The 14,275-nt window shown below is 38.4% G+C and overlaps 1 protein-coding gene across 2 annotated transcripts in view; it reads left to right on the top strand.

Annotated features, from left to right (window-relative positions):
• The window catches only part of GALNTL6 (polypeptide N-acetylgalactosaminyltransferase-like 6), a 996,922-nt gene that overhangs the window by 696,663 nt on the left and 285,984 nt on the right, over positions 1 to 14,275 (top strand). The gene's annotated exons all lie outside the window — the stretch shown is intronic.

Raw genomic sequence — 14,275 nt, 5'->3', positions numbered from 1 at the left:
TATATTTTTTATGATTCTATGTAAGACATATCACTTGTTTTAGGGCTAGACCGCCTAAACCTAAAAGTTCACTATATCACTTGGTTATACTAAGTTTCATATTAGTTACACCTTTAGCGCTTTGATATATATTTTTTTTTTCTCAAATGTAAAAATAAAGTAGTAAAATATACTGTCCTTAATACTTAGAACTGGCATGGGAAACTGCAGCTGTTGCACACCAGTTCGATCGAGAGTTGAACAGTTAAGGTGCCCATACACTGCTCGATTCTCGTACGAGAATCGGGCGAAATCCAGCGATCGTACGAGAATCGAGCAGTGAGAACGAAGACGTGCGACCGTTTCTACTGTACGGTCGCACGTCTTTTGTTGAACCAACATGCTCGAAAACCCGCCGAGAATCGTACGATTGTCGGCGGGTTCCCAGCCTGCTCGTCCGATAGCTGCGGAACGGGCCGGTGTGCACGCGCACACTGCCCATTCTGCATTGCCGCCATCGGAAGCCAGCCCCTCAGCGGGGCGGGCTTTCGATGATCGCAAGTACGATCTGCCCGTCCAAGGTGGGCAGATCGTACGAGCTTTCAATAAGCATACGACCATCACAAGACAAAAGGCTTGCGATGGTCGTAAGGTGTATGGGCACCTTTAGCCATCAGTTTCTGCTCCCAGTGCTGTACAGTAACTGTCAGTCACTGCTACCCACAGGCATCTGCTTCTGCAGCGCTGGCTGGAACTACAGATGGGGAGGGAGGGGGGCGGGACTGGCTCTTAGCTGAGTGCAAAGAGGCAGAGCCAGCTGTCAGGCAGCCATAGTCACCACAACTGCAGCTCGACTGTGTCCTGTCAGATGATAGGGGGCATAGGATCACTGTCTGATGTCTTCAGTTCACAGAATTATATTAGTAAAAGAAAAAATAGCAAAAAGTTTGTCTTTACTTTTTGTGTAAGGAAAAAAAAAAAGATTTTGATTAATAGATTAACCACTTGCTGTCTGGAGCGATTACTGAATTTGTGGCTAGAAAACAGCATCAAACACCGAAACAATTTAATATTTTCTGAAAGCAGAGGCCCTGTGGAATACAAAAATGCTAGTTGCAAAAAATGTTTATCAAAGCACATAAAAATTTTTAGGATAAAATACACTAAAATTAAATTTAGTGCACAGAAACAGAAAATAATTTCCAATTTTTGGGTAAAATATAAAAGATGGGGTCACGTTAGGTAAATATATACCAAACATGTCAAGCTATAAAATTGTGTTCGCCCGTGAACCTGAATACACCAAATTTCCCATAGGGGCAATTGAAAAGCTTTTACCGCTCATCAGTTTAGTGCTAATAGTGATTAATGGCTCTAGAATTATTGCTCTCACTCTGACACTCATTGCGATATGTAACATGTGTAGTGCAATTTTAGTTTTTGCATGTAGCCGCACCGCCGCGTGTTTGCTTATATATGTGCATGCATGATGGGGGTGGTGAACTTTGAACAATTTTTTTTTTGCATTTTTGATTTTAACTTTGAGCTGGAGAATGTAAACCGTCATGTGTATTACACCACTGGAAGTGATGTAATACACATGACTTCTGGGTCCAGTGATCAGAGGAGAGATCAGCAGCTGGAAGCCTGCTTATTTCTCTCTAATTGTTGTGGGGAGACATACCATGCCAGTCCCAGGCCCTGCACGGGGGACAGCAGAGCCCGGGGAAGCCAGCAGTGGCCCTGTCAGTGGGAGGACAGTGCCACACCGTACAAACGATCCGGCAGCTGTATAGACACCGGATCGCTTGTACCTGAGCAGCCATTCCATGCTGTTTAAAATGACAGCTGCAGCCGTATTCTTGGTTTAACCACTTCTGCGGGGCGCCGTATATGTACGTATTGCGGCCCGGAAGTGGTTAAACAGGCACAGAGAACAAAGTGCCTGTTGAACATCTGTCACCAGTAGCAAAGGCATTACAAAGTAGCACAGGCAGTAGCAAAGTAGCAAACAGGCTTAGTGTGCCTGATGAATCAGGAAAAGATAAATACATTAATTTTCATCACACATCATTATTTCTACAATACATTTTTTTTAAAGATTATTACAAAGGAAAAGTAGACAAATTAATAGACAAGTAAAAAAAGAATGTAACCTTATTCTAAGTTTGAAAATCAAACTCAGATGCTTTACAGTTTGCTGATGTCATCAATTTGTAGAATTGTACATGAATATATGCATCTTGTACTTTCTGGGTCACTACAGACAGGGTTAATCCTCTTTTAGTTTAGAACATTAGATATTTTTAGATTTCAAAGAGATATTTCAGCCTGGAAGCAGACCTCAGGTGGACAGCACTGCAGTAATCAATGCACGCTTCTTATGCCTGAAAGCTAGGCTCAGGTGCATACCAGCTCACTAATTGAAAGACTTAAAGATACAATCTCTGACAATCTTCCTCAAACATACACACAGATGAAGATATTGAGGGATGCTGATCTTGTTTCCTGAAATGAAATAGTTGAAAGCCCTTGGTACAGATCTAGAAGAAGCTTGCTAGAGTGGAAGTAGGAAGATATTCCAAATTCATTTTCCTATTTTAAACTCCTACAGATTCTGCATTATCATGTGTTTTTTGGTATTGTACTTATAATTCTGATTTTAATAAAATGTAACGTGTGCCTTTAAAAATGAGCATTTGTAGTCAGGGCATTCATAATTTTGAACTGCATAATGTAAATATTTGATAGACACGGGTATCTAGCACAGGTTCTCCTTTATAATAATCATCCACATAACAATTTTCAAACAATTTAGTCCATATTCAACCAGATTTTACTGGCAAAAATAACTAAAAGAATCATGGCAACCTATTACCGACAGTTTAAAGCACATGGAAAGACAATGCACAAGAAATGTCCCCATGGCACTTACGCTACTGCTTAAAACCATTGTATACCAATTAAAAAAAGCTAACTAAATGTCTTTCTTAATGTCTTCATTTGCAGTCAGATGACTGCAAAACCTTTGGATAATGTTTCTCACTCTGCGGGCGGTAGGGTGAGACTATCAGCAGGCAACTGTCAGAGCTACCATAGGAATAACAGCATATGTGCATTGGAGAAAGTGACCAATGTGTATACAAAGTTAACTGAGTTGAAAGCTTCTGGGTGCTGAGAATGCTAAGCCATTCTGCATCTGAATGGCAGATACAGAGCACTGTCGGCAAGACTCCGGAAGCCGTATTATCAACCAAGAACTTGCAGGGGCAACAGGTATTTTTCAATCTAATAGCAATGGACTGCACATATGGGCATTTTATGTTCATTCATTCAGGTCCCTTACTATTTTTTGCCACCTTGTGATAGCCTGGCATTTAGGTGATTCCTTCTCCCTCTTCCATAGGTCTGATCATACACACGTTAATGCAATGGTTTATTTGTCAGAAACCGTTTGATCCCCATATCATGGCCACTATCTAAAGTCTGTCAGTAGCCTTAGAGCGAGAGAGAGAGAAAGAGAGAGGTTCAGACATGACAGTCCTCTGGTGCAAGCATGATCCCCCTTCTCCTGAGTACTGAGTACAACTGTAGTGCAATGTCTATAAATGTATGGCTACTTTCAAACATAGCATTCTTATGAAAATTATCTCACTGCAGTGTATTGGATCATCTTCAATAATTTGGTGTGCAGGTCTTATATTATGTATATCATGTTTGTCAGTGTATTTACAGTGTATTTACTGTCATTCACTAACGTTCCTAAATATTTGGACACTCATTCCACTCAAAACTGATATCGCAGATGGATGATGCTTGAAAGTTAAATTACAATGTTGTTGTTCTATTGGGGATCCAAAGGGTAAAAATGTTTTCTTTATTCTTTTTTAGTTCCTCGGTCTTCACACTTGCTGTGGCCATTGTTCAGGGTTCCCAATTACTTTCTTTCACTATTTCTAAAATTTATAGATAAAGTGGAGTTTAATAAATCTTGTCTCCTAGAGGTAGAAATCACCTGCACATGGTTTAGCATACCAGATGACATATAAGTAACGAGTTCAGAAACCTCCCATGCTAAATGTATGGATAATATGGTTTTTTATTTTATTTTGTATTTTTAGCCTTGGTTCAATTACATAGAAAAGAGTAATGCTTGTACTGAATGTAGTATTACTTTATACAATTAGGCTGCACACTAAACGCCTGACATCTGTAATATGTTTTTAACTAGTGGGTGAACTGCTGCAAATGCACTTTTTAAGGCCAGATTCATTTTTTTTTTTCCAAATAAATTTTTATTGGTTTGCATTTGTAAAAGAATAAAACAAACAGACATTTACAATTATAACTTACAAGAGAACATTCGGCACCATTTCTGAAGTTACATAAGTATATGCATTTGGCACATAGGCATAACAGGAGGCGGTATGTCCGCGCAAAAATAATGCAGACCTGGTACAGCAATGTGAACAGTCAACAGTCGCATAAATATCTCAGACATCATAATTCAGCAGCACCTCTCTACATGCTGGTGTTGGCACACTACAGTCCTGTAGTATTACCATCTCCTAAGAGGTCCGGCTATCATTTATAAAGTGACGTGTCTGGTGACATATACATCTGGGCCACCACCTTAGCAGGTTCCATAAAGTCACAAAACCATGTAATCTAGGAGGTGCCCCAACCGAGTGCCACCTAGTAACCGTACCTTGTGCTAGCATAGGTGTGGGCCAGATGTTGGTGCCTGACAAAACTAACATACAACACAACAGGGGGGGGGAGGGTATAGGGAGGTGAGAGGGGGCAGGCAAGGAGAGCAGAGGAAGAGAAAGAAGAGAGAGGTAAGACTCGGACTGCGCGGAGGCATATAACATCACAAAGGTTCTGTAAGGTAGGTTACAGTGAGCAGAGCCGGCGTAGGGCAGAGGACGGGAAGTACATGTCGATCCAGGGAGACCAGGTGGTTTCATATTTGTTCATATGATTATTAAGCTGTGCTGTCCTTTTCTCGTGCGCCATAACCCACTTGACGTGGTTGACTACACTATGGATGCTAAGGGATTTGGTAAGCCAATTTTTAGCGATTTCTCTCTTAGCGGAAGTGCACACCTGCATGAAGAGGTTAAATTGTTTACGGCGGAGTCCTTCAGGCTTGCAATTAAGCGGCCAGATTCCTTTTAAATCATTTTAGTTATGGCTAATACATTTATTACATTAGGTAGACCATTGTCTCTTGAGTAGAATTAGTCATTAACAAAGGCAGGTTTTTTTCTGAAATTCTCCCAATGAAGATATGTGTCTTATGTCTTCTATATCATTTTAATAAACAGAAATGATTGCAAAATTGCATGTTAATGTAAGGCCATTTTTCAGTATTCAGCGCTGCAGTACTTTGACTGGCATTTATTCAGTCATGCAACGCTGTAATGAAATTAATTTTATATTATTTTTTGGGGACAGATAGAGCTTTCTTTTAACGGTATTTAATCACCACTGGGTTTTTATTTTTTACTATATAATGACAAAAGTACTGACATTTTTAAAAAAAACTTGTTTTCCCTACGTTGTTATGACACATTTATTATCACCCAATTTTTTTGGAAAAATGTAAAAGATGGGGTCATGCAGGTTAAATAGACAGCAAACACATCAAGCCTTAAAATTGTGCGTGCCCGCTCAATAATTTAGTTTTAACAATGATTAATGGCTCTAGAATTATTGCTCTCACTCCGACGTTCGCGGTGAGATGTAACATGTGCAGCGCAATGGGTACATTTTCGCATGTAGGTGCACCCGACGCATGTTTTTGTGTGTATGTGGGGGCGAGGGACATTTTTTTAAACATTTTTTTAATATGTGACATTCATTTTTTTATGCTTCTTTATTTTTTTTAAATTTTTTAATGCTTTACTTTATTGCTATCGCATGGGAGGCTAACAAGCCCCCTATGTGATAGCAAATTTGCAGTGGCAGGTCCTATTTATGTAGACATCAGGGGTTTTTAAAGACTCTTAATGTCACCTAGGGTCCCCCATAGAAGTTGATGAAACAGAGATCTGCTTTAACAGCTTCTCCCCGACTTCTGTAGCCAGGAATGGCAGCTGAATGCTGTCATTCCCAGGTATACATTACTTCCTGCATTCAGAGACCAGAGAGGAGATCAGAGGGAGATTGTGTACTGATCTCCCTATGATCTCCGTTCACAGAGCCACTGTCACGGTCCGCACCGGGCACAGCAGAGCTAGGGATCGGCGGCAGCGGCAGAGGGGGAATGGCAAACCCACATGCAAAATAAAAGTGATCGGGCCGCTCTTCAGTTGCCGGAACACTTGGCTTTTGAAATTTGAGCCCTTTTCCTGCTCATGCATGTGCTGGACGGTACGCACCAGTGAGGGTGGGTAAGGACATTTTAGAAAGCCCACTCGCATCTAGAAGGCTCCTGTTCGGCCATTTATGTACGGCCAATGGATGAGAAGCAAGTAAAATGCTGGATAAAAACTAAAATGCACGTGAGAAGTGTAGATTAGTTTCCTGAAAGTACTGATCATTCTCTAAACTGCAGCCACAAAGATCCCTTTATTGATGTTTTTTGTTACCATATTAGGCAACTGGCAGTGTAATATATTTTTATGATCTTAAAATATTTAGATAGTGAGGTTTATGTCTTGCTACTGTTGCTGATAATAGCAAATAATTGCACACTATTGATTTTGCTGTACCAGATTTGTGTTTAGAAGGAACAAAAAGGAAAATGATACTCTAACTTGTAACTGCATTAAAAAAATAATGGCATTATTTTAACTTAAATGCCTGGATAGAAAACGGAATTGCTTAATTGGTACATAATTGATTTATTGTTTAGCCAAGTTTGCATTATAACTGGCATTCGAAAATCTTGATTGGGGGTCAGACAAAGGTTTCCAACTCATCGTCCTAAAGAGGACTTGAACTGTGGATGCTCTACCCAAAAATGGCAAGTAGAGGACAAAGGACTAATCACCAGGATTGCCTCTTGCCTATAGGTTTCCTGCAGCTGTTCTCTCCTTTACTGATCTACCATGCATTGTTCTGCACTATTAAAAAATGTGTGTCTCAATATATTCACATTAACTTGGTACAACCTCAGTGAGCAAATTCAACATATACTGTATATCATTCATCCTCTGTGAAACTCCTATTCCCACCAAATTGTGATAATAGTCCAAAATCATAAAGTGTATAGGTTCAAAAAGTGTGGTGATAGTTCCAAGTGTTATAAGCCTCCATTGACATCAAAGTGCCTGTGTGTCTCACACTGCCTCCATACTCCCCCTGCACACAGGAGACTCAGCGGAATACCTGTGACCTTGCACCGATACCAAGTACAGTACTCGGTACAAGTACAAGTACAGATACTTTTAGAGCTCCAAAACTAGACTAGAGAAAAATTCAAAAGTTAGGAGGCAGCTGTAATGTGTCCTTTAGATTGTAAGCCCTCCTTACCATCTTGTCTTGAATTGTATTTGAATTGAATTGTACTTATATTGTAATGCGCTGTGCAAACTGTTGGCGCTATATAAATCCTGTATAATAATAAAATTAAGGAGAACACGGAGCTCCTGGGATTTGTACATCTCTGTTTTAATGTATGATGTACAAGTACTGATACATTTTTGTTTATTGTCATGGACAGTTTTTCTAAAACAATATCGATTAATGATTTCAGGACGGTTGTGGAGCACCAGAGCCAGGTCCCAGCTGCAACCTTTGCAACCCTGGTAGTTCTCATGAAAATGGCAAGTTTTGTCATTGGTACTCAAAGTATTGGTGCATCCCTACTTGTATGTAAACAGGTCAGAAAAATGCTTTCCAGCAAGTATCTCCCACTATGAAGCTGCTCCAATCCTATATATAACGGTTCCTCTGATAACAGTATCACAGCTCAATGTCACTTCAAGAATAGAAGAAAACACCCATAGTGTAAAACTATATTTATTTTAAATTTCAGCATAAAACAAAAATCCCTCACATCTATTCCAGCAGAGGTATGCAAAGCTAAAACAAAATTTAAAAATGGTTAAAGTGACATTAAAGTATATTCCCCCCCCCCCATGTTAGTGTAAGCAAATGTACCTTAAATGATGTCTCTCAATCCGATCTTCTTCTTCTTTCCAGTAGTTTTCAGATGTCCCTCCAGCTCTGCTGCGGGTCTCCGTAAAAACAATGGCCCATTTTACACTGTAATGTTGGGGAGCTCACAAAGCACTCGCACAGGGTTTTTCATAAACCAAAAAGTCTTTTTTTTTCAGACAACTCACGGGTTAAAAACCCAACTTCAGGCTTAACTTCAGCATATACCACAGTATACTGTCTCACTGACTCAAGGTTTTCCTGTTCACTCAATGTCCCAATCCCAAGACTTTAATGTTTGCCTCAACAAAAACACTTCAGGGCACTGTATACCCTTTAACTGCTTCCAGCAGCTTTCTACACTAATCCTCCAGCCTCCCTGGCTGTTGTGTGGGGCTCCACTACACCACCTGGCTTGGCCCTCGTGTGCCTCCAGCACACACCACACCAACTCTCTAAGCTCTGGTCTGGGCACTTAATGAGGCTGCTCTCAGCCACCTGTTCAACGGCAACACCTGACCTCATGACTGGAGATTTCCTCCCACCCAGAACTCTAAGAAATCTCTAGAGATCCAGCTACAATCCTTATTTGGATACTTAGATACTTATTTGGAAAAGCATTTTTCTTACTTATTTACATACAAGGTCACAGGCATTCCGGTGAGTCTCCTGTGTGAGGGGGAGCACAGAGGTGGTGTGAGATGCATGATGTCTATGGTTATTGGAGGATTATAACACGTTTTGGTTGTAGCGCAGAATTCACCTTTAGTTTGTATATTCTGTACTGTGTCTCTGTATAAAGGCAGCTACCTGAATAGGGGAGCAAAAATTTGCTTCCTCATGATAGCTACCCCCCAGATAACTGGTAATCTGAATTGGTGGGTAAATATTTAAGAAGCAGCAGCAGAGGTTCAGAATTCACACAGCTACAAAAAAAATGAAGCAGGTGATAGGAGAGCCTTACACTGCAGCTTTCTTTCCAGCAAGGAGTAACAGTAAGCAGCAGAGATATGCCATCACCAAATCTTACTCCAAATGTCATGAGGCGAGATGTTTCTAGGTTAGTGACTTAGCATGTTTTGAAGCTACTGACATCCAGGAAAAATAGAATATTTCAGGAGAAGCTACAGCATTATTTATGTGTAAAGATGTGCATGCCTGTTAGAATTTGAATTTATAGCCTCTTTTCAATCTTTCTTAGATTTACCAAATCTCTCTAACATGAATGCCTACCTATAAAATCCATTCAATATCTTACAATTGCAGGTTGTTAACCTTTTTTTCCTAAAGGTTTTTAAGGTTGAGTTTCCCTGGTCACAGGTGCTGGACAAGTCATTCTTTAGTTTCTTTTCATTATAAAGTATGGCTTAATTGTTATTCTAGTGCTAATTTTCCCACTTACCCACATTCCTTTATTCTACATAGCTCATAAGACATATGGTAATTTTAGGTGTTTTAGGAAACAATAATAATAATTTTTATTATTATTGCATTTATGTTTATAATAGTAGAAGAGATTAAAGCAAACATATCTACAACATCGCAATTCAAATTATGATACCAGAGACCTGAAAATATTTACACTATTGTTCATTTAAGCAAAACTATAGTTTTGTTGAAAATATTTGCTCTTGAAGAAGTATATATATTTTCAGTGATCCTACCTAAAGAAACAATCCTTGGTTATTTAACTAGAGTCATAAAGCAGGTATAGCAAGTACTAAGAAATATATTAAATGAAAAATTAAATTGTGTGCTGACTTGTCTATTTAGGTTTTAGTATTAGAAACTGAAGGCTCAATTCTCATAGCATATTCACACAATATATTCATTTAATGCCATGCCCATGAGAGCAGCAATGAAGAATAGTAGCAAGGACAGTTAAGTCAGTAGTCTACAGCTTAGAGTTGCATTTGGCACAATAGCATCCCAACCTAATGCACTATGCCCTAGGTATATGGTAAAACTAGAGTATCTGATATATGTGTAAAGGAAGTGTAAATTTATTTCAAGTAAAGTGGAACTGGCCTATAACAGTTTTAAGTGGAAATAAAGAACAAATATAGCAGGGTGGGGACTCAACTTTTCTCACCTTGAGATCAGTCATTATTCCATCCTGGCATTAAGCTGTGCCCCTGTCATTTATCTGTCAGATGCCAGGATTTCAGTTGGCAGTAAAGGCCCTGGCATTTTTACAGTTGATTGCAGGAGTGCGGCTTAGGGTGCTAGTTATAGTGGAGAACAGATACTACTATCCCCTTTTCACTTGGCACCATAAAGTTACTCCTTCTGGGGGTTCCAAGGAAGCATCAGTGAGGCATGACTTACCTCCCTTAAGTGTTGGAAGCTGAAGCCTAGTCGAAGTCAAAGTCCCTCTGCACTTTGGCTCAGCTGAACATGCAGAGAAAAATTTGGCAAACCGAAGACAGCCGAAGTAAAGTTGATTTCAGCCGATGTATGGCTGCAATCAGCCGTACTGAGCCGGAGTGAATAGCCGAACATCGCTCAGCTCTGTTCACTTTGGCTCGGTTATTCACTCGGCTGCCTTCTAGGACAAACAAAGTGAATATTTTCAGCTGTGATAGAGACAGCAATGCAAACTTGACAGGGGTTCAAATTATTTCAAACACTATCGAAAACTAAAGAAAACTTAGGGTTTTAGATATACATAAAGCTCTAAATGTCAGAGCATTGTGAGGCCACGGGACTCAGTTGTGTCCTGGAAATTCAAACCTCTGGATAAAGTAGGGAAGGGTTAGAACTGATGAAAAGTGTATTTACAGTTTGTATCTTTGTATGGAAGATGTTCACCATCCCCTGCTCTAACACAGATCTAGGAAGCAAAGTTTAATCTTTCTGGGTGCTAACCATTTATGTTTCTACCCAAATTAAAATAAAAAACACAATTCTATTCTTTACTTACATGAAAGGGCATTTATACAACTAGACATTATTTGCTATGCATATTGTGTTTATTTGTGCAAACTTACTAAAATGTTTGTCTATGTCAGTTTGTCTATCTTGTATGTTTTCTCTGGAAATGTTTTTTTGCATCATCATTCCTGAATATTTTACTGTATATTAAGGGTTCATTTTACACCCTTAGGATAAATAGGTTTCCAATTTTACTATTAATCTATGTTCTTTACTACATACCCATAGCTCTTCCTCAGTTTATGTCCTCTATTTGGTTCTTATCTTCTTGCAACCAGATGGCTTCTGTTAATCTATTTGACTTAAAAGTCTAATCCTGTGAAGTCCATGTGTACTGCTTACTATTACTTTTTTAAGTTTCACTTCCTAAACGCTTGTTCAAATAACAGTCATTTCATTTTTTTTTCATTTAAATTATATAAACATACCTAATCTATAATGTTTTATTGACATTTTAATTAAAAACATTTAATGATTGTTTTCCAGTTACATTCTTGTTTGTATATTTTTTAATCATCTAGCTATTTTATTATTGCAAGTCCCTTTATAAAAAGTAAAATAGAAAAAAAAATATGTATTGACACGTTTCATATCCACCTGGTCAAAGTAAGATCTCACTTTACAGTTTTTTTACATAGTGAGGCAAATATATGCAGGCATGTGTGTCTTAAACAATAAGTGCACTTATTATTTTTTGCCCCTTTGCCGTGACCTAAACTAACACCACACACACACACACACAGGTGTATACTTACTGAGATCTGGAACCCATGGCTTCCTGTGTTTGTTGACATCCAGGGCTGCAAGTCCATGCCCCTTAAGATATATGTGGGGCTGTATCCCGGCCAGGCCACAGAGGTAAGCGAGCCCACTAGAAGTCTATTGGGCTGTAATGCACAGGCTCGGCCAGTAGAGACAGAGTTTCATTTTTTGCACACATGATAAAATCCACATTTACGCCTGAAAATTAATTAACCGCCCCTTAATTATTTTTTTCCAGAAATCAGAGACCCTGTAGAAAAAAGGAGGCACATTTTTATGTCACATAATCTAAGCGTAACTCTTTATCAAACCCAAAATTTCAGTAAAAAATACACTTAAGTCAGTTTTAGTGCACAAAAACACAATCTAATACCCAATTTTTGTAAGGTATAAAAGAGAAGGTTGTACCAAGTAAATAGATATCCAACATGTCAAGCTTAAAAATTGCATGCATCTGTGAAACAGCAAAAAAAACAACGGTACCCAAAATTGTCCATCACGAAAGCTTTAAAACCCTGTACAGGTCATCAGTTCAGACTTAACGGTGAATTATGGCCCTAGAATGATTGTTCTCACTTTTGCATACGTGGTAATTTGCATTAGTATGTGCATGTATGTGAGGACGGGGGAGTTCAAACTTTTTTTGGGTGTTTTTAAATGTATTTTATTTAGAAAGCACTGAAGCCAAAACATCACCATTAAATCCAGGGAACATATTTTTTGGCAACCTACAGATTTTTCTTATGATTTAGAAGCATGACACATTATGAAGCTCAATTTAAAAAAGCTTGATTCAAGCTTAGGGATCTTTATTTTTAGCCATGTGATTGTGATTTTCAAATCTCATTGGACTTAATTGAAAATTGCTGAAATAAGGATCCTTATCTTATCTCTCAATTAAGCCCCCTGACTTTTGTAAAGCAGAAAAGCTGATGTAGAAAACCAGCTATAGTGCTACATAAATATGAAATTGTACATATTTTCATTATTTGGAAAGTTGAAGCCCTTTAAAAATGCATGCCCTTGAATTCCATTGCTTGCTTTCCATTATACATTTTAACATATTTGAGATAAAAAGGGCTGATTGCAGGTTTGGACAAACTCAATACTATGCTAAAGAAATAACAAGCATTTGTTTATTAACTTCTGAAGCTATTTCTAAAACCATGCAGTGACTAAGATTCTGAGGTCTTGTTTAGTATGTCTTTAACTAGTAAAAAAAGGCTATTATAAAAATATGTGTGAAGTGCCTTGAACCCCCAATCTATATTGGTGTCCCTCCACTGTAGCAGACTTTTTTTCTCCTAAAAAGTTTTCATATTACACTATGCAAAGGAGAAATAATCTCTTCTGTATATTGCAAAAGGGAAGAGTATGGCTCACTGATGTGACCATTTCACACTTATGCCCTCTAACATTCGCTGTCAATGAAATTTGTAATTGTTCTTTTTTAACAGTTTAAATAAAACCTGTACTATGGATGACATGCCCAAAAAAGGCAAGCAGAGTGCAAAGGCCTAATCCACAATATTGTCTATGGGCCACCTGCAGCTGAACCTTTCACCATTTCTGCACTGTATTTTTGTGAAGGCAGCCATCATGGTAGAGGCAGAGCAATGCTTACTCATGTCAAAGCTGTCCTCCTGATGACTGGTGGGTAAAAATTCAGTAAGCAGCAGGAAAGGTAGAGAAATCACAGATCTGCAGAATGCATGAAGCAGCAAAAAGAAGAACTTTGTGCCTTAGGTCCTCATGTACAACCTTCTCTCCAGCAAGTTGAACAGTGAGCTGCACAGTAGAAATATCACAAAATTTCACTGCAAATATTGTAATACTAGCAGCCACAGGCACAGTGCTTTAGATAATTTTACACAGCAGGTACAAAGTTATGATGCTCATACCACAGGAGTACCATGGCATAGGAAGTACCCTGTTTTTTTAGGAGGTATTTAAAACAAGTAAACCTTCCAGGGTCACTGCTTAGGTGCAATTAACATTTCTAAGTATTTTCTATGAGATAACAAATATTTACTTTTTGAATTAAGAACCACTTTAATTACTGTTTAGTTTATGTAAGAAATAAAGCCTAATATTTTGGCATTTTCATAAATGTTTTTTTTTTTTAAATATAATAAGAACACCAAAATGAGAAGCACAAATGATACCTTTTTTTTTCCTTGGTCTTGTTTTCTTTTGCTAGAGTTCAAATCTATGTTATACTTTCCATTTATTTATTCACATTCTCCAAGTAATGTATTTTCAGGACGTTTTTACAACCAATGGAAAATACATATGTGCTCTTTGCAAAATATTTTACCATAGGCGATTATTTTAGTTCTTCAAATATTCATGAAAAATACCCTGCTGACTTTCCTGTCAAATGCTCGTCCCAAAACTTTGATATTTTAGGTTTAAAGAAATGCTCTAAAAAGTAGCATGTATTTTATATTGCACATTATGTATTGATATATTCAGCATGTTTTGTATAAAG

This window comes from Nanorana parkeri, unplaced genomic scaffold (assembly GCF_000935625.1).
Source record: "Nanorana parkeri isolate BGI_ZX_2015 unplaced genomic scaffold, ASM93562v1 scaffold185, whole genome shotgun sequence".
NCBI lineage: Eukaryota > Metazoa > Chordata > Amphibia > Anura > Dicroglossidae > Nanorana > Nanorana parkeri.
This window is presented reverse-complemented; position numbering and strand designations above follow the sequence as displayed.